Raw genomic sequence first — 7,177 nt, 5'->3', positions numbered from 1 at the left:
CTGCCCGCCCAGCTCCTGCCCTTCTGTAAAGCGCTCGTCAGAATCTGAATTAAAAGATTAATAGTATTAATAATAGTTGATGTTCCCTTTCTTCCCTAGGAAGATAGAAGCTTCTGGAACATGAAGACCATGTCTGTTATGTGCCTTCCGTGGGATCTGTGCTATCTTTCATCTACTTATCTTCTACCTGCTTGCTGTGTGCAATAACCCCACGTGCATACTCAGTACTCAGTAAGTAATTATTGCGTAAACGAAGCACGAGAACTCGGTATAAAGCAGGCCAGCCGAGACGCGGCCCTTCCACGTGAGGAAGGGATGGCTGCAGACAGGGAGGCTGTAGGTGTCCTGGTTTCGGGGGGGCGTCTGGAAGAACAGTGGCACTCCGCGCACCCTGGGCGAAGGCAGGAGCGGTGTGCACTGGAGCCTGAGGTGAGGGACACTCCTGGACCCTCGGCCGTCATTCGGAGGTCAGAGGGCTCATCTTCCCCAGTTTTCTGGGTGTCCCAGGTCATGGGCAGCCACTGAGCTTTTGCTAATAACATTTGTAAGAGATTCTCCCAATCTTCTGACCGGGTCAACGTGAACCGCATCTGGGTCCAAATTCTGTCACCAAACCACAGTGCGGCTTCGGGAAGCCTGACCCGCAGTCTGCACTTGGCTGCAGTTTGGGGGTGGATAGTTCTCGGGCACACAGAGGGGGCCCTTGTGGCCCAGGGAGAACAGAACCAGGGGTCTGGAGTGAATGACTTCTCCAGGTGACCTCAAAGAGCTTCCAGCCGGGGGCAGGTGACACACGGCTACCGCCCCGTGGCGGGGCCTTTCCAAGGCCAATTTGTTTCTCGTGAATTAGTTACTTTTTAAATGTGAAATTTAAATTACATTTTTAAATGATCCTGGACATTTGCAAACACGTTCACTGCCGCTGGAGCCCCCCGCCCGGTAAGGCCTACTGTGCGCTGGGACTTGGAGCCCTGCCGATGTAGCACAGCTTCGTCACCCATGGGAGCAGCACAGCAGCACTCAGGAAGCGGGGCGGCCCCACGGGAGCGGACACTTCTGCCTGCTTGTGGGGGTTCGGAATCTCAGCTCCCCGTGCCGCCTTAAATTGCTCCCAGAAGCTGACCTCAGTGCTGGGCTGCTGACTGAGCCACACCATTTGCTCAGGGTCACTTTCGCCTTAGAACCCCACACCCTTTGCTCCGGAGGGAAGGGAAGAGGAGGAGGGGAAACTGAGGCCCGGCTGGGGAAGCCACTGGGATCCCAGAGCCAGCGAGCTAAGGGCAGAAGGAGGACCAGAGGCCTGGTTCTAGCCTCAGTTTCTCTTAAAATGGACGGGCTGAGAGCGTGGGAAATGCCAACTCTCACGAGAAGCCGAAGGCCCGCCAGGCGGAGGACCAGCCCTTGGTGCTGCCTCAGCCCGGACGAGAGCAGCTTCTAGGATTCGAGGCCATGTGTTTTCTCCCAAGAGACTTTTGAAAGCGAAGCCCGCAGGGACCCCTGAGTGGAGACGGGGGTCACAGCGAGGTATCTGGCCAGATGCAAACAACTTCCCTCTCTGTTCCTGTGAACGCTGATAAAGAGCTTCCTTCCTCATTCTCAGGACTGGCTTTCCACCCCTTGCCACCTCAGTCCCTAGCCCCGCTCTTGTCACACAATCCTCCCACCCTCTGGCCGCCCTCGGCTTGACCTCGCCCTAGACTGCCTTTTTGACAGGATCCGGGGGGCCCACTCGACTCTCCTCGGCTCGGCTGGTTCCTTCTCTTCTTTCTGACACCGATGGGTTTGTGTTTCACTTCTCCACCGAGCGAGGGGTGGGGGGGCAGGGGTGGCGACAGGCCACCTTACTCTGGCAGCTGTGGTGGGCCCTGGGGCCGAGCTGTCTAGAGACGGCCTCTCCACCTGGCCAGCTCTGGCTTCCTCTTTTGCACCCTGGGGAGAGTCATGTCCGGGCTGCCTCGCGGGGCGGCGGACACGGGCCAGCGTGGCTCTGTTCTCACCTCACAGCGACCCTGCTTCAGAGATGAGGTGGCCTGCCCACGATCACGGCGGAGGCAGAGATGAGGTGGCCTGCCCACGAATGAGGTGGCCTGCCCACGATCACGGCGGAGGCAGGGTTCGAACCCAGGTATCGGAGCTCTTCGCCGCATCTGTCTGCCCAAAAAGTAACATCTAGATGACACGCCCAGAAGTACCAGCGACAGAAGCGGCAGACTCTCTGAACCGAAAGCGTCTCCTCCGTCCACACCCCTGCCGCGGCACTGGGTGTCCGTCCCTGCTGTCTTACCTCCCTAAGGGGTGAGGGGGTGAGGGCGTGAGGCATCACGTCTATGCTTTTACTGGCACTGTCCCACGGTGCTGATGAGGGGAGCAGCAGCCCGGAGGGGTTCAGGGACTTGGGCAGGGGTCACATGGCTAGTCAGGGACAGCAGGGAGATCTGAATAAAGGCTAATTCATTCACTCGGTTATTGAGCACCTACTGTATACCAGCCTGCGTGTGGAGCGGTGGGTATGCAGTGGGGCCCACAGCAGGGCTCCTGTCCGCTCAGGGCTTACACCTGCGGGGGGCGGGGTAGGGTAGGCAATGAACTGCTTGGCACCAGGTGTTTACAGCTGGGCCGATCCCACCCCCTTGTGCTGTTGACATTGAAATCACAAACACTCAGCAGCCAGGTCACCTTGAATTGCCAGAATGGACGAAGCCACCTGAGCGACAGGGCTCTGAAGCCAGACCCCGCAGCTGCAGGTCAGTTGGCGTGAATTCCATGGCCAGCCAGGCCCCCCCTCCCACGCCTCTCTCTCTCAAGGCGACACCCAGCAGCTGCCACGCCTGTTGGCGAGAGGCCCCCTGGGGCTGGCAGCAGCTGAGGGGCTGGGTGCGGCCCTGACTCACCCTCCGCCACCCGCAGAGCTGTCTGAACACTTCCCCTCCGGCGGCCACGCGGGACCAATGGAAACCAAGGTGAAAAGGGCGAAGCCCAGCCTGGGACCTGAGGCTGGCCCCTGGCCCCCTGTGGCCTGCTCCTTCCTTCCTCGGCGGCTCATTCGAGCACTGCCACCCCGGTAGCTGCTCAGGACAAGGCTGCTGAAGTCTTGCCTCGAGTGTTTAGAAACCTGTCACCTCTCTCACCGACTCCCGACCGCTCCCGGGCAGGTGACTCCTGTTTAATTTCCCATCCTTCTTTCTGCCTCTGCCCCGCCTTCCCCTCAACTCTTTGCTGGGGAGGAAGGGACCCACGTCCCCCGCCCTGTCACCTCGTTCCTGTTTGCTACGGAACGCTTGCCTTTTTCCTCGGCTTCGAAATAACGTTCCAGGACTGTCTTCTCCCTTCGAAACACGTTCGTTTCACGTGCCTCCATCACGTGGGAGGGATTGCTTTTGTGGAAAGTATATCCTAGATACCTTCTCCTTGTCAAAGAGAAAGAGGCACCATTAACCCTACTTACCTGTCACGGCCTCCCGTGAAGGGGGCCTGAGCCCAGCCCCGTTCCCCTCTCTGCAGGCCTGTCTGCTCAAAGTCATCCACCGCCCAGCCAGGCGTCCCATGAGGACAGAGGCGCGGGCTGGGAGTGGGCAGGGGGTGGCCAGTCCACTGGCCTCTGAGTCTCAAGCTGCAGGCCTGGAGCCTCCGTCCGCAGGTCCCTCCCTGAAGCGTGGAGGAGGCACAGTGCTCGGCTTGTCGGGTTTCTGCAAGCCCGGACCAAGCCAGGTTACTGAAAACAGACTCTCCCTCCATGAAGCGCTCGTTGAGTCACAGTTGGTAAGAATGCACGAGACGAGGGGGAGAGAGAGAAGGAGGGAGAGGGAGAGGGAGAGAAAAAAAAGGAGGAAGAGAGACGAGGGGAGAGGTGGCAAGAGAGAGCCCAGCCCGAGAGGGACAGGAGGGACGCAGACAGAAATAGAGGGGACACTGGAGAAGCAGCCCAGCGAGAGACACAGAGAAAGGACGAGACCGAAGGAGGGTCAGCCCTGGGAAAAAGTCCGAAGAACCAGAGATTTTTAGAGCCGGGAAGAATCTTAGAGCTGACTCTCGATTTCCCAGCCTGGTTCCGGTTTCTATACCGAGGCCGCCTTGGTTCCTCCTGGCCGTGCAGCTGAGACAGGATATTAATGTATCGCGCCTCAGTCTCCTCATCTGCAAAACGAAGACCACGGTCCTACCTCGTAGGGTTCTTGGGAGGACTGCATGAGGTGACACATTGAGCAGATGTTCAGAAAATACCAGCACAGTTATTATGATTTAATGAGCGTTTGTGTGGCAGGAAGCATGGGACGTGGGACCTAGAAATGCCCCAAACCCCTGCCCTGTACCATTAGGGACACGCGTATGCCAGTCTTCCCTGAGCTGTCCGGCTGACCTGTCGCTGTAAATTGCATTCTCCTTTCCCTCTCAAAAGTGTCTGGATTTAGATGATAGGCTTATATCGTGGCTTTATTTCTGGGGCACTGTAAATTGCATTCTCCTTTCCCTCTCAAAAGTGTCCAATTTAATCGTCGCTTTATTTCTGGGGCAGAGGGCGTGTGAATGGGGCTGGGTTGGGCCTGCAGCGGGCTGAGAGCACATGCCTGCCTGAAGGTGACAGTCCTGCAGGTGCAGATGGCGATGGTGGCCTGTGTTTACAGAGTTTCTGATGTTCCAAGAAAAGCTAGTAATACAAGTTTTTTTGTGAAATCATCCTATTGTTTCAATGGACTTTATTCTTTAGATATTTTTTCATAGACTTAATTGTTCAGTGAATCATCTGATTTCCAAAGTTTAGCAAACCATCAAAATGTTCGCCAGTTGCCTGTAGTCTAGCTGAAGCATACCTGCGGTTTGGGCCAGCAGTTAGTCTGTTTCCAACCTCTCGACTAGAACAAGTGACAGTCTCTTGAGGGAGCAAAACAAGTAAACAGACAGTTACCACACAGGAGATAAGGGTGGTGACAGAGGCGAGTCCTGGGTGAGTCAGACCCCAGAGGAGGAGCAGCTACCTTAGCTGGCAGGTAGGAATCAGGGAAAGCTTCCTGGAAGAGGAGTCGACTAAGCTGATGCCTGAGAGCTGAGTGGGAACAGGTTCCAGAGATGATCAAACTGATGGCGAGGAGTTTCTCCTCGTTGCTTTCCAGGCAGTGTTAACAACTCTACAGGCATCGTCTCATTTAAACGGCACGCGAACCCTGTGAATCGGGTAGCATGGTTATTCTTATTTTCCAGAAGAAACTGAGGCACAGAGAGGGTACGTAACTTGCCCAAGGGCACACAGCTAACACGTGCCACGTGACCCAGTGTGCATGCTTTGCAGCCCTAACTAGAAAGCTCCATGGAAGAGCAGCGTGGCACATCCGGAAACGGCCAGGCAGTGAACACGGCTCGCTAACGGGACCGAAGCTTGGGATGTGGCTGTGACACGGGCAAGGATCGGGACTGCGGGTCGGGAGGCTGGATGGCGGCAGGAATGACGCTGGGCCCTGCTCAGGAGCTCGGCTTTTCCTCGAAGACTAAGGGGAGACACTGAGAGATTTACAGATCTGCACACCACCTGCTCCTCTCTCCCGGCTCCACTGCCATTTTGTAAAAGAGGAAATTGAGCCCAAGATACTTCCCTCCCTGGCCCAGGCTCACAGGGCCCAGCTCTGAGGCCAAGGAGAGACTCCTGTCAGGACTGGGCCTCACCCCAGGGAGTGACGGGTGGGACAGAAAGAAGGCCCAGCATGGTGGCTTTCAAGACTTTATACTGAAGATTAAAGAGTCGTCTGAGCAAGAGAAGTTAATCTGCCGGATTCCTGCCCCTCACACGCCCTGGGTGGACCTGGCCTGTTCTTTGGGCCTCGCCCTCCCCACCCACCAGCCTCTTGGGAAGGGAGAGCACCGAGACGACTGTTCCTTAGGAACCCTGGGCCCGGGCTGCCACGGCCCAGCAGCTAAGGAAAGGGGCCCGTGGGATGGGCCGGAGCCAGCCCTCTGAAGCCGCCACGGGTGGTAAATCCAGTCCGTGGGAACCACAGCTGCCGGGTCTGTGAGAGAGGCCTGCTGGGTGGGGCGGGCTGGCTGCGGGGCGACAAGCCCTTCGGAGACAATTGCTATCTCTGCTGCTGATTGATGAACATGCAGCTGCGAGGGCACCCCAGCCAAGCCGCGTAGGGCACATCTTGTCCCGGCTTGTCTGCAGGGCGGAGTGGGCCCACCGCATTGCTCTGCAGCCCCAGCTGGTGGGCCCGGGCTAATTTGCATGGACGAATTCGAACCACTTGGTTGGCTCAGGCGGGTAGAGAGCCACACAGTGTGACTACAAGACGCCAGCCGTGCTTACCTCACACCAGGCACTGTGCTAGGAGCCGTGGGCAGGCCGCATCCCAGAGCTCCTGGGACTCAGATTCAGTACAAAGTGGGACAAAGGCAACAGACAGGTAATAACATTGTTTCAGAGACGGTGGGGATGGTTCCAGACCAGCACTTTGCAAGCTTGGTGCCACTGACACTTTGGGCTGGATGATTCTCAGTTGTGAGGGGCTGTCGACGGTGGCAAGGTGTTTCGTGACAGCTCTGGCCTCTACCCATGACATGCCAGCAGCTACGCCTTAGATCTGACAGTCAAAGCCACCTGCAGCCATTGCCTAAGACATTGCCAAGTCGCCCCGTCAGGTTGAAAACCTCTGCTCTAGGCCAGAGCTATTCGATGAAAATATGATGCAGGCCCCACACATAATTTAAAATTTTCTAGTACATTAAAAAGAGATGCAGATGGAATAAATTTTACAATATTTTTTATTTTACCCAGTATGTCTATTATCATTTCCGCATGTAATTAATACAAAAAGTTATCAACGAGATATTTTGCTTCGTTTGATTCTTACTAGGTCTTCAAAATCCGGCGTGTATTTTATATTCACGTCTCACTTCGGATAGCCCAGCCAAGGCCTCCCATCACCGGCGGCCTGAGTGGCGAATTTAAGCAGACTCGGTTCCGGTTCCGGTTCCGGTTCCGGGCAGCCGGGAGCAGCGGTATCGCCTGGGCACAGTCAGAGTACGGGCCAGGCCCCTCCCAGACCTGCTGATTCAGAATCTGGGTGCAGTTGAAGCTGGTGAAGCACTAGGCTGGGAAGTCACGGTGCCCACGTGCCAGGCATCGCGGGGGTGACCGAGTCCCAGGAAATGGACTCCTAGTCCGGACCCCTCCCCTCGCACCTGTCCTTCC

The sequence above is a fragment of the Pteropus alecto genome, unplaced genomic scaffold, assembly GCF_000325575.1.
Source record: "Pteropus alecto unplaced genomic scaffold, ASM32557v1 scaffold53, whole genome shotgun sequence".
NCBI classification, from domain to species: Eukaryota; Metazoa; Chordata; class Mammalia; order Chiroptera; family Pteropodidae; genus Pteropus; species Pteropus alecto.
Note: the sequence above shows the minus strand (reverse complement) of the source record.